This window comes from Vanessa atalanta, chromosome 3, assembly GCF_905147765.1.
Source record: "Vanessa atalanta chromosome 3, ilVanAtal1.2, whole genome shotgun sequence".
Taxonomy (NCBI): Eukaryota; Metazoa; Arthropoda; class Insecta; order Lepidoptera; family Nymphalidae; genus Vanessa; species Vanessa atalanta.
The window spans coordinates 11,609,021-11,622,407 of record NC_061873.1 but is presented as its reverse complement, the minus strand read 5'-3'; the positions used below and the strand labels follow the sequence as shown (position 1 = coordinate 11,622,407).

Sequence of the window (13,387 nt, the reverse complement as noted above, 5' to 3'; positions counted from 1 at the left end):
AATAACAGTACACTGTATTGTTGTGTTCTGTTAAGAAGGGTGAGTGAGTCAGTGTAATCACAGGAACAAGGGACATAACATCTTAGTTCCCAAGTTTGGTGGCGTATAGGTGATGTAAGGAATGCTTAATATTTCTTACAGCGCCTTTGTCTATTCGCAGTGGTGACCACTTACCATCAGGTGGCCCATAGGCTCGTCCACCAACCAATGCCATAAAAAAAAACAAAATCTTACATTAAAAATCCTATCATAATCAACTAATTAAATTAAAATTTTAATAAACAGTGTTACCGGCTCTAACCCTTCCGATTACAAGCGGACATGATACTTATCAGTAGTTCACGTCGCGACGTCGACATTACCTGTGAATTATTATTTCTGATTAATAAATTGTGGCTCCCAGAAGGCAGGGGCGGGGCGCGTTCTCGTCAATTATGAAATTTGATGCTTTTTCATTAAAACCTACGGGGCCCGAGAGGCCGGAGCCGGGCCTTCAGTGGGTTAACGGGACTTGTGACGTGTTAAGGGTTATTTTAGTCATTTGACAGGTTGGACAGGTGCGGTTATTGAAAATGTGCGGTGTTTTGTATTATTACGATTTTTAATCGAATAAAGATATATTATTTTTGTTTTCAAACATTTTTGTTCGGTTTCGGATTAAAGATAATTTATTATTTTATCGAAAAAAAATATTGATTTATTTTAATCAATTGATTTAAAATTAATCGACTTGATCGATTACATATCATTAAGTTATGACGAATAATTAATAAAATATTCAAAAAAATGTTTGTGACGGACAAGAATGTAGAATTTAGTTTTATATATTATTTATTATCATTAATAATATCTATCTTTTTTTTCACTAAAAATATAAAGTTAGGTTCCACCGAGATTTGAACTCGGATCGCTGGATTCAAAGTCCAGAGTGCTAACCATTACACCATGGAACCGATTACGATGTATCGTGCTCGGCGAAATTAAAGATTACATATTAAAAAATAACTAAGCTTATTATTTTTAACTGTACTAAGTTACAATCTCATCAAAAATAGCTACTACGTTTGATTGAATTTGTTTATAGAACTATTAATTAGACAGGAAAGGTCAAGAGTTTATCTATCTATTTGTTCCGACAAAACAATGGAAATTTTATATTATGGAATTATTTAAAGTTTGTTAAAATTAAGACTATATTTTAAGTAGAACGAAATTGTCTAGTTATATTAGTGGATTGCCTCCATTATTATTAGGTTGAATATATTTTATTTGTATGTAATAAAATATATAATTTTCCACTAACTCACTAACAATATTTGAAGTAATGGCCCAGTGACACGACAAAACGTGAACCTTAGCTGACGATTCTGAGTTCAAAACTGAGGCAAGCACCACTAAATTCATGAGCTTAATTTGTATTTATAGCTGATCAACCTGCACGTGATAGATGAGAATCTGCCAAGTGTAATCAACGCATTGAAGCAGCATGGTGGAGTAATCTGGTGAGAGGGAAAGGATTCGCTATGCAGCGGGATGTTATCAATTTGTTACTTTATTTTCATTATTTCTTATTTATAACCTTAATAAAAATAACTTTACAAAAAAAATATTGTAATGAGGCCATCGGTATCAGTATTCGACACGTCAATCACAATCAAGAACGAGGGAACCAGTTTCTACTAGTTTTTATTTTAAACTAGTTTTGACTAGTTTAAAGGGGGGGCGTATTAGATAGCCTATGTCTTTTGTTGCACGCCTAACAATGGAGTATATGCAAGATTGTGTAGTAAAGACCTGAAAGCGTATTAGAACAATTTAATTTAAGATTTGTAATATTATTCTGGATTTACTATTTTAATATCTTATACTATAAAAATAAAAAATGAGATTTAAAAATAAAAAAGCCAACGGCACGCGGTGTTCCCAGGCGGTCACCCATCCAAGTACTGAACGCGCCCGACGTTGCTTAACTTCGGTGATCGGACGAGAACCGGTGTATTCAACGTGGTATGGACGTTGGCGAACTGTATGATATATTTTTTGATAATATGTAAATGTGTTATATTCATTATAAAATATAATATAAGACGATTATGTTTTAATTTATTATTTCGAATTGCATAACAATCAAACACAATAAAAGGAGGATGAAGAAGAGGAAGAAGATTGCAATCTAAATGAGATTCCGGCAACTAGAGATGCATTATGTGCTATAACAACGCTGAAATTTATGGAAATGGAATACGCCATACAGCGCGCACAATAAAATAAACTTAAACAGTGCACTATGACACGTTTTTTCATTAACACCCGTGCATAACATAATTAAATAAATGATAAGTACATAAATACATATGTAGGTACTCGATTTTTTATTATTTCGGATATAGAGACCTCCGGATATAGCGACGACATTCCGCTGTCATTATAACCGAAATTCACTGTATATTAATAAATACAAATAATATGCGACTTTTTTTTTCATTATTGAATCACAACTACGCCCGCGACCTATACACACATATTTATACGAATTAAAAATAAAGCAAACAGAAGTCAGTTTAAGTTCAAGAAGCCCTAAAAATATGGCTGATTTTTCTAATAACATTCACTAACTCAAAATATATAGAAGAAAGTACTTTAATACAATGAATAACATCCTTGCCGCTATTTAAACAATCGATAAATAAGTCTTTGTTCACTTACTTGCTTAATTTTTCTACTGCTTTTAAAAAGGGTGACCATGATATATAACATTAGGAGATTATCGAGAAAGAAATCGATTTTTGCTTAATCATAAATTAGTGTAAATATTAATAATATTAATGATTGTTTTTTAGAAAAATTTGTAGAGAAAATGTAAAATATTTGATTGTAAACTCTCCTCTATTCAACACAGAACAGTCGCAGACATGTTTTGTTAATGGTTGTAAGATTTTTATAAATTAGCATAGGGTTTTCATTGGATTCAAAAATTAAGTGAAAATGAGAGTGACTGCAGGCATGCCACGTGTCTTATCGTTAAAAATATTTTGTTAAATTTTCAGTTTGTATTGATGTCAGAAATTACACAACGTTAAAAATAAAGTTAAATTAAACGAATCTTTCGTTTTTATAAAAGTACAGCGCCCTCTAATATACAAAAACCTCACCGATAGATGTCGCTTGACGAGTTATTAACTTTTCTACATCGCGATGTCAAGTTTTACAATTCAAAGTATAAGTAAGCAAAGTTATTACCTTAATATTATCTCTGGTTTCCCTTCAAAACGAATAAATCTTTCGCCTTTTACTAAAGATTTCCGTGGAGGGGAACACTCAAATGAGTCTTAGATATTTTTGACGGTCCTACTTCGGTAGGATTACAAAAACGAACGACACGATTATACTTCATCGAATTTTATTGATCTATACACGACGTACAGTGTACACAATCGGAACAATCAAAATTTGAATAAAAGGATTATTAAAATTTTAAGAAAATTTTAAATAATTGACTTTGTTTAAATAGAGATAAGAGAATACAATATGATCATAAATTACATTTACAGCTATGAACATTAGAATCTATGTATATAGATTTAAATCAATACAAAAGGAAATGTTGTTCTCATATTGACGAAATCGCTATTCGTGTGGCACCATTTCATCCAACAAATGCAGGTTTCCTAACTTAAATACTTCAATAAATGCCCTACTTTCCTAACCCAAAATTGTAATACTTTATTATATGTAGCTTTTAATTTAATTGTGCTTTTATGAGCCTACTCGAATAAAGAATATTTTGATTTTGATTGTTTTGATCCGGTTCGAAGGGTAGCCAGTTTAAATAGAGGCACGAGTAACATAACGTCTTAGTTCTCAAGGTTTTTGACGCATTGGTGATATGAGGAATAATTAATACTTCTTACAGTATGTGTGTGTATGTCTAACAACAGTGGTGGGCACTTACCATTAAGTGACTGGTTTGCTATTACGCCTGACGTTATACAATAAACTTAATGTAGGTAATTTGCCACAAAAAATTTGGATGATCGGTGAGACTCCCGAGAAGGTTTCTTAAATATTTTTTTTCGGAAGAGGAGATAGTCAGAATACTGCATGCACCCATGCGCTTATTGGGCTTAATATGGGACTAGCTGTATTATAAACATTTAAAAATATAATAATAATCTGTGAAGTTACTATTCTTTGTATTTCATGCAGATATTTTACTTTATTTGTAATTACTTAGTTGATACGAATAAAAAGTGGCTAAACCTAATTTTAAACATGGCCTAGATTAAAGAGACATACAGAAATGATATGTAACTTTATAATACGTGGTTTTTGTATCAGAGTAATAAAAACACACTTAGAAGTATAATTTTCACGAAACATTTGCAGGCTAAAAAAAGCCAACGGCACGCGGTGTTCCCAGGCGGTCACCCATCCAAGTACTGAACGCGCCCGACGTTGCTTAACTTCGGTGATCGGACGAGAACCGGTGTATTCAACGTGGTATGGACGTTGGCGATTGATTGTCCATATTTAAAGTACAACTAAAAAAGAAACTTTATTTACATACGAATTATTAAAATAAATCCTAAATCCCACAATAACTTATTTTTATGGTCACCCTACATAAAAGTATAGAAGATAAATAAACGAAATAATGAAAGTAATTATTTTATATTGTTGCAAATACATCGAGTTTGTCCATCTCCCGTTTAGTGAAAATACACTAGTGTTGAATATCGGTAGGCTTAACTCGATAGACAAACGATTGTCTATCGATATTTAAGGTGTAAGCGATAGAATTGATAATCTATCGATAGTATTGTCACGTGTCAATACTATCGATAGTACCGACACTACCGATACTATCCATAGAATCGCTGTTGCCAATATTATTGCTTACAGAGAGCTAGCAATACTACTGATATTGTCGATAGTATTGCCGTTATCATTAGTATTACCCACAGAGAGCTATCGCTACTATCGATAGTCAACACGATACTATCGAGAATACTATCGATATCCTGAAAAGTTTTCGAGGTCAACTATCGAAAGATCTGGATCACACCATTATATGTTATTAATCCCACCGGAGTAGGACTGTCTCCTTTGTTGAGTTATAACCTATAAGATGTTATTTCTTATAATTTATGTATTCAAGTTTATGAATCCTACCGGAGTAGGACTGTCAAAAATATCTAAGACTCATTTGAGTGTTCCCCTCCACGGAAATCTTTAGTAAAAGGCGAAAGATTTATTCGTTTTGAAGGGAAACCAGAGATGTCAAATTTGAAAGGCAAAACTTAATTGTAATTTCATTTGATCATTTCACCATCGCGATGTAGAACTGTTGAATTTTCGCTAAGCGACATCTATCTGTGGCGCTTGTCGTACAAGAGAGATACTAGATGGCGTTGGTGGTTTATTTATAATCAACTATTTCACAAAATTATTTAAATTTCGTCACATGTTTTAAATGTATCGAGCAGTAATTATATTGTCATATGATCTGAATAATCATGAATACGACCATCGCTAGCAATGTTGTAATATTAGAGAGGAATTGTTAGAAATTTTGTCAAATGATAAAATTATAAAATGGCCCTAAACAAGTTTGTAGATTGTAGTTGTTAAAAGTTGAGCGAAATAATTAACTGTTTTAATTATAAACGTATAAATGTCACGTTTTTAAATAGCAGTGGGAATAGGAGCTTTTAGTAGACAAAAATGCTATAAATATGCCCAAAGCTCAACACTTCACCGCTTTTTCATGACTCATTAGATATTATAGTTACGACTCGGACCCAATTCTTAAATAAAAATTAACTTAAAAACTCTGATAGTAGATAACAAGAACTGTTTGTCGTACTTAAGGAAACAAAAACAATCGATAAAATTAAAAAATATACGATGTAAAATTAAATTTGATATCAGCAATACCAAAAAGCCAACGGCACGCGGTGTTCCCAGGCGGTCACCCATCCAAGTACTGAACGCGCCCGACGTTGCTTAACTTCGGTGATCGGACGAGAACCGGTGTATTCAACGTGGTATGGACGTTGGCGAGTAGCATGACATTTTTAATGTTCCATTTAAAAAATATTTTACAATTATGAAAATAAATGCAAATTTCCCAAAAAAATAAAATTATGGTCACCGTACATAAAAAACAGTAGAGATAAATAAGCGAATTAATAAAAGTAAACAATTTCATTGCAAATACATACATCGAATAAATCTTTCATGTTTTTTCATGTAAACATTTCATGAATTTAAAGAAATTGAAATGTATCTGTTGTAATCCTACCTCAGTAGGACTTTTAAAAAAGTAGTCTTTGCTCATTTTAGTGTTCCCCCTGTGGAAAACTTTAGTTAAAGGCGTGTGTTTTTTTATTATATCCAGGAATATGATGTCCCAAACACAAACTTACATTTTATTTAATAAGTCTCCCAGTACACTAATGCAATGGAAGCATTGAGATATTGAAATTTACTGTTATAAAATATTTGTCAAAATACAATTCATAGTACACGACGAGACCTATATTATAGGGTACGAAGTTATTACTATGAAAAGATAAAATTATGCAGGTGCCCTAAATTTAACTGGAATCAAAATTATTGATGATTATTGATTAGGTACTTATTGATTTTTTTTCCGTTATCATGTATCTTTGATTTTTGTATTTTCGGTCTTCAACATAATCTTAGTCTTAAGTTTACTAATAATAATTAAGTATAAAAAGTATAGAAAACTTTCAACACATGCTTTATTTTAAATTTCGTAGTTTATTCGTGTATTCAATTAAATTCGGTTTCGTAGAATGTAGATATTTTAGAAGGCGCAGTAAGAGAAACTGGTTTAATAGTTTTGGTTACATTTTAGTTTTAGCTGTAAATTTGGTACACTTTTTCGTTTTTCACTATCGCCAACGTCCATACCACGTTGAATACACCGGTTCTCGTCCGATCACCGAAGTTAAGCAACGTCGGGCGCGTTCAGTACTTGGATGGGTGACCGCCTGGGAACACCGCGTGCCGTTGGCTTTTTGCTATCACTTACGTTAGTCAAATTTAATATCACACCTGTGTTCATTACTTACACATTGTATCCATTATGTTTTTGATTTCTTAAGTTAAAACACTACGTATTACCTACTATCAGTAGTTTTAGTTAATTTGTATTTAAGAATTAGCTCCGAATACTTGTCCGGTTACTCATAATTGTCTCTATAATATGCATTTAATTACCGAGATAGATTGCAAAGACTAAATTTTTTTTAATTAAGATAATAACATAATATAATAAATATGTAATTGAATAGTTGGTAAGCAAATATTTTATTGTATCGTTATTTTCATAGAGGGATTGTCTCCTTTGTTGAATTATAACGTATAAGATGTTAATTCTTATTATTTATGTATTAAAGTTTGTGAATCCTACCGGAGTAGGACTGTCAAAAATATCTAAGACTCATTTGAGTGTTCCCCTCCACGGAAATCTTTAGTAAAAGGCGAAAGATTTATTCGTTTTGAAGGGAAACCAGAGATGTCAAATTTGAAAGGCAAAACTTAATTGTAATTTCATTTGATCATTTCACCATCGCGATGTAGAACTGTTGAATTTTCGCTAAGCGACATCTATCTGTGGCGCTTGTCGTACAAGAAGGACACTAGATGGCGTTGGCGGTTTAATTTAATGGAAAAAAAAGAAATTTTAATTTTAAGAAATTTATGTTGTTAACTAAAACATCATTTATTTTTTAATGTTCTATAATTGTGAGTAGGCTTATCGTAGACCTGCTCGAAATTAACAATATAGATACGACAATCTCAACGGTGTAATATTAGAGAGGAATTGTTAGAAATGTTATCATATTAGTAAATTATAAATGTGCCCTAAGCAACTAAGTTTGTAGTTGTTGAAAGTTGAGTGAAATAATAAAATATTATAATTACTTAATCAAATGTACATTTTCCGTGTTATTAATAGCAGAAAAGTTGGAAGCTTTTAATAGTAGTACAATAACTACGTTCATACACTTGGGGACGAGAAAAGTTACAGACTATAAAACTAATCATTAATATTTCGGCTTTAATGTTCAAATAACCAAGCCTTAAGGTTGTCATGTTGACAGAATAAATAGAAACTATCTGGAAACTGCATATTCAGCCGCAACTGAAGCAATTTTATGCCATCTTCATCCCGCACTGGGTCAGCATGGTAGACTATGGTAAATATCTTCTCATACTAAGAATAGGCCTGCTCCCATAAGTGAAATAGCTTATGTGGCTGTCTGATATAATGACTTTATGTATAACTTGTTGTAACAAAAAATAGTTATTATGATAGTACTAATTTCTACTTAAAAACGAAGGAAGCCTCACACTATCATATATATCTATATATATATATTCAAATAGATTCAAACTATTCGTTAAAATATTTTTTTTCCATTAAATTAAACCGCCAACGCCATCTAGTGTCCTTCTTGTACGACAAGCGCCACAGATAGATGTCGCTTAGCGAAAATTCAACAGTTCTACATCGCGATGGTGAAATGATCAAATGAAATTACAATTAAGTTTTGCCTTTCAAATTTGACATCTCTGGTTTCCCTTCAAAACGAATAAATCTTTCGCCTTTTACTAAAGATTTCCGTGGAGGGGAACACTCAAATGAGTCTTAGATATTTTTGACAGTCCTACTCCGGTAGGATTCACAAACTTTAATACATAAATAATAAGAATTAACATCTTATACGTTATAATTCAACAAAGGAGACAATCCCTCTATGAAAATAACGATACAATAAAATATTTGCTTACCAACTATTCAATTACATATTTATTATGTTATGTTATTATCTTAATTAAAAAAAATTTAGTCTTTGCAATCTATCTCGGTAATTAAATGCATATTATAGAGACAATTATGAGTAACCGGACAAGTATTCGGAGCTAATTCTTAAATACAAATTAACTAAAACTACTGATAGTAGGTAATACGTAGTGTTTTAACTTAAGAAATCAAAAACATAATGGATACAATGTGTAAGTAATGAACACAGGTGTGATATTAAATTTGACTAACGTAAGTGATAGCAAAAAGCCAACGGCACGCGGTGTTCCCAGGCGGTCACCCATCCAAGTACTGAACGCGCCCGACGTTGCTTAACTTCGGTGATCGGACGAGAACCGGTGTATTCAACGTGGTATGGACGTTGGCGATAGTGAAAAACGAAAAAGTGTACCAAATTTACAGCTAAAACTAAAATGTAACCAAAACTATTAAACCAGTTTCTCTTACTGCGCCTTCTAAAATATCTACATTCTACGAAACCGAATTTAATTGAATACACGAATAAACTACGAAATTTAAAATAAAGCATGTGTTGAAAGTTTTCTATACTTTTTATACTTAATTATTATTAGTAAACTTAAGACTAAGATTATGTTGAAGACCGAAAATACAAAAATCAAAGATACATGATAACGGAAAAAAAATCAATAAGTACCTAATCAATAATCATCAATAATTTTGATTCCAGTTAAATTTAGGGCACCTGCATAATTTTATCTTTTCATAGTAATAACTTCGTACCCTATAATATAGGTCTCGTCGTGTACTATGAATTGTATTTTGACAAATATTTTATAACAGTAAATTTCAATATCTCAATGCTTCCATTGCATTAGTGTACTGGGAGACTTATTAAATAAAATGTAAGTTTGTGTTTGGGACATCATATTCCTGGATATAATAAAAAAACACACGCCTTTAACTAAAGTTTTCCACAGGGGGAACACTAAAATGAGCAAAGACTACTTTTTTAAAAGTCCTACTGAGGTAGGATTACAACAGATACATTTCAATTTCTTTAAATTCATGAAATGTTTACATGAAAAAACATGAAAGATTTATTCGATGTATGTATTTGCAATGAAATTGTTTACTTTTATTAATTCGCTTATTTATCTCTACTGTTTTTTATGTACGGTGACCATAATTTTATTTTTTTGGGAAATTTGCATTTATTTTCATAATTGTAAAATATTTTTTAAATGGAACATTAAAAATGTCATGCTACTCGCCAACGTCCATACCACGTTGAATACACCGGTTCTCGTCCGATCACCGAAGTTAAGCAACGTCGGGCGCGTTCAGTACTTGGATGGGTGACCGCCTGGGAACACCGCGTGCCGTTGGCTTTTTGGTATTGCTGATATCAAATTTAATTTTACATCGTATATTTTTTAATTTTATCGATTGTTTTTGTTTCCTTAAGTACGACAAACAGTTCTTGTTATCTACTATCAGAGTTTTTAAGTTAATTTTTATTTAAGAATTGGGTCCGAGTCGTAACTATAATATCTAATGAGTCATGAAAAAGCGGTGAAGTGTTGAGCTTTGGGCATATTTATAGCATTTTTGTCTACTAAAAGCTCCTATTCCCACTGCTATTTAAAAACGTGACATTTATACGTTTATAATTAAAACAGTTAATTATTTCGCTCAACTTTTAACAACTACAATCTACAAACTTGTTTAGGGCCATTTTATAATTTTATCATTTGACAAAATTTCTAACAATTCCTCTCTAATATTACAACATTGCTAGCGATGGTCGTATTCATGATTATTCAGATCATATGACAATATAATTACTGCTCGATACATTTAAAACATGTGACGAAATTTAAATAATTTTGTGAAATAGTTGATTATAAATAAACCACCAACGCCATCTAGTATCTCTCTTGTACGACAAGCGCCACAGATAGATGTCGCTTAGCGAAAATTCAACAGTTCTACATCGCGATGGTGAAATGATCAAATGAAATTACAATTAAGTTTTGCCTTTCAAATTTGACATCTCTGGTTTCCCTTCAAAACGAATAAATCTTTCGCCTTTTACTAAAGATTTCCGTGGAGGGGAACACTCAAATGAGTCTTAGATATTTTTGACAGTCCTACTCCGGTAGGATTCATAAACTTGAATACATAAATTATAAGAAATAACATCTTATAGGTTATAACTCAACAAAGGAGACAGTCCTACTCCGGTGGGATTAATAACATATAATGGTGTGATCCAGATCTTTCGATAGTTGACCTCGAAAACTTTTCAGGATATCGATAGTATTCTCGATAGTATCGTGTTGACTATCGATAGTAGCGATAGCTCTCTGTGGGTAATACTAATGATAACGGCAATACTATCGACAATATCAGTAGTATTGCTAGCTCTCTGTAAGCAATAATATTGGCAACAGCGATTCTATGGATAGTATCGGTAGTGTCGGTACTATCGATAGTATTGACACGTGACAATACTATCGATAGATTATCAATTCTATCGCTTACACCTTAAATATCGATAGACAATCGTTTGTCTATCGAGTTAAGCCTACCGATATTCAACACTAGTGTATTTTCACTAAACGGGAGATGGACAAACTCGATGTATTTGCAACAATATAAAATAATTACTTTCATTATTTCGTTTATTTATCTTCTATACTTTTATGTAGGGTGACCATAAAAATAAGTTATTGTGGGATTTAGGATTTATTTTAATAATTCGTATGTAAATAAAGTTTCTTTTTTAGTTGTACTTTAAATATGGACAATCAATCGCCAACGTCCATACCACGTTGAATACACCGGTTCTCGTCCGATCACCGAAGTTAAGCAACGTCGGGCGCGTTCAGTACTTGGATGGGTGACCGCCTGGGAACACCGCGTGCCGTTGGCTTTTTTTAGCCTGCAAATGTTTCGTGAAAATTATACTTCTAAGTGTGTTTTTATTACTCTGATACAAAAACCACGTATTATAAAGTTACATATCATTTCTGTATGTCTCTTTAATCTAGGCCATGTTTAAAATTAGGTTTAGCCACTTTTTATTCGTATCAACTAAGTAATTACAAATAAAGTAAAATATCTGCATGAAATACAAAGAATAGTAACTTCACAGATTATTATTATATTTTTAAATGTTTATAATACAGCTAGTCCCATATTAAGCCCAATAAGCGCAAGGGTGCATGCAGTATTCTGAGTTCTGACTATCTCCTCTTCCGAAAAAAGATATTTAAGAAACCTTATATATAGATAATTTGATTATAACAACATTTAAAACATTAGGGCTTTTAATAAGAAGTACAAAAGAATTTAAGAGATCAAGTAGTAGACTTTGTTCAATTCAGTGGTTCGAAGTAAGCTAGAATACTGTTCTACTGTCTGGAGTCCGTACCATCAAAGTCATAAGGAGAGATTAGAAAGAGTACAGAAATAAATTATGCGCCATTTGGGTTTTAAAAGTAATAAATTAAATTGTACTAAAAGTTACAAAGATCAGTTACACTTTTACAAGAAGATTTCACTATCCAATCGCAGAGACATGATGGATCTTTGTGTATTACATAAACTTTTAGGCGGACATATAGATTGTTCTGCGTTATTGAGTAAAATAATGTTGCGGTCAACATGATTTTACTCAATAACGATTTTTACTTGGTACACAGTACCGAGTAAAAATTCAAGAGCCCAAAATAAGCACAAACAAACTTTTCAATATAGGATTACTAAAACTAATTTAGGCAAATCTGCTCCTTTATCCTGTATAAAAGAGCAGAATAACTACAAAAATCTATTATTCCATTTTTAAACAATACATTTGGCAACACTGAATTGAAATTTGAGAATAAATTAAGGAAATATTTTTTACCATAACACTGTTTTCATATCACTGTTGTATGTGCTATGAGAGGTATTTATATATTTTTTTGTTTATGCTTATTATGTATTTTATTATCTTAGATGTTTACTTTATAATTTTAATTAGTTTTTTAATTTTGTTTTTGTAATTTATTTGTTCTTTAATAAGCACAGTAGTATTTTTGTCTGTTTCTTTAAGTTTTTTTTTTTTTTTTTATGTCTTGTTAATTATCCATTCTTACAGGCTAACTCATCATAGTTAGCCTGTAAGTATGGATAATTAACAATCAATGAAGTATAATTATGTCGTTCGTTTTTGTAATCCTACCGAAGTAGGACCGTCAAAAATATCTAAGACTCATTTGAGTGTTCCCCTCCACGGAAATCTTTAGTAAAAGGCGAAAGATTTATTCGTTTTGAAGGGAAACCAGAGATAATATTAAGGTAATAACTTAGCTTACTTATACTTTGAATTGTAAAACTTGACAGCGCGATGTAGATAAGTTAATAAGTTGTCAAGCGACATCTATCGGTGAGGTTATTGTATACTAGATGGCGCTATACTTTTATAAGGACGAAAGATTCGTTTAATTAAACATTATGTTTTACTTTGTACAATTTCTGACATCATTATAAACTGGAAATTTAACAAAATATTTTTAATTA

The 13,387-nt window shown here is 31.8% G+C and overlaps 14 non-coding genes across 14 annotated transcripts; 6 read left to right on the top strand and 8 right to left on the bottom strand.

Moving 5' to 3' along the window:
- Positions 1–881: 881 nt before the first annotated feature.
- Positions 882–953, bottom strand: Trnaq-uug. The gene has a single exon. It is a non-coding gene; the product is annotated as a tRNA-Gln (tRNA).
- Positions 954–1,902: 949 nt separating this feature from the next.
- Positions 1,903–2,021, bottom strand: LOC125077456. Its single transcript, XR_007120750.1, has one exon. It is a non-coding gene; the product is annotated as a 5S ribosomal RNA (ribosomal RNA).
- Positions 2,022–3,248: 1,227 nt separating this feature from the next.
- LOC125077463 lies at positions 3,249–3,364 on the top strand. Its single transcript, XR_007120755.1, has one exon. It is a non-coding gene; the product is annotated as a U5 spliceosomal RNA (small nuclear RNA).
- Positions 3,365–4,395: 1,031 nt separating this feature from the next.
- On the bottom strand, positions 4,396–4,514 carry LOC125077455. Its single transcript, XR_007120749.1, has one exon. It is a non-coding gene; the product is annotated as a 5S ribosomal RNA (ribosomal RNA).
- A 650-nt stretch (positions 4,515–5,164) lies between these two features.
- On the bottom strand, positions 5,165–5,280 carry LOC125077467. Its single transcript, XR_007120759.1, has one exon. It is a non-coding gene; the product is annotated as a U5 spliceosomal RNA (small nuclear RNA).
- Positions 5,281–5,942: 662 nt separating this feature from the next.
- LOC125077454 lies at positions 5,943–6,061 on the bottom strand. Its single transcript, XR_007120748.1, has one exon. It is a non-coding gene; the product is annotated as a 5S ribosomal RNA (ribosomal RNA).
- Positions 6,062–6,925: 864 nt separating this feature from the next.
- LOC125077453 lies at positions 6,926–7,044 on the top strand. The gene has a single exon (XR_007120747.1). It is a non-coding gene; the product is annotated as a 5S ribosomal RNA (ribosomal RNA).
- A 389-nt stretch (positions 7,045–7,433) lies between these two features.
- LOC125077466 lies at positions 7,434–7,549 on the bottom strand. The gene has a single exon (XR_007120758.1). It is a non-coding gene; the product is annotated as a U5 spliceosomal RNA (small nuclear RNA).
- Positions 7,550–8,602: 1,053 nt separating this feature from the next.
- LOC125077465 lies at positions 8,603–8,718 on the top strand. The gene has a single exon (XR_007120757.1). It is a non-coding gene; the product is annotated as a U5 spliceosomal RNA (small nuclear RNA).
- A 389-nt stretch (positions 8,719–9,107) lies between these two features.
- Positions 9,108–9,226, bottom strand: LOC125077472. The gene has a single exon (XR_007120764.1). It is a non-coding gene; the product is annotated as a 5S ribosomal RNA (ribosomal RNA).
- An 864-nt stretch (positions 9,227–10,090) lies between these two features.
- LOC125077471 lies at positions 10,091–10,209 on the top strand. The gene has a single exon (XR_007120763.1). It is a non-coding gene; the product is annotated as a 5S ribosomal RNA (ribosomal RNA).
- A 662-nt stretch (positions 10,210–10,871) lies between these two features.
- Positions 10,872–10,987, top strand: LOC125077464. Its single transcript, XR_007120756.1, has one exon. It is a non-coding gene; the product is annotated as a U5 spliceosomal RNA (small nuclear RNA).
- Positions 10,988–11,637: 650 nt separating this feature from the next.
- On the top strand, positions 11,638–11,756 carry LOC125077470. Its single transcript, XR_007120762.1, has one exon. It is a non-coding gene; the product is annotated as a 5S ribosomal RNA (ribosomal RNA).
- Positions 11,757–13,041: 1,285 nt separating this feature from the next.
- LOC125077462 lies at positions 13,042–13,157 on the bottom strand. The gene has a single exon (XR_007120754.1). It is a non-coding gene; the product is annotated as a U5 spliceosomal RNA (small nuclear RNA).
- Positions 13,158–13,387: the final 230 nt, after the last annotated feature.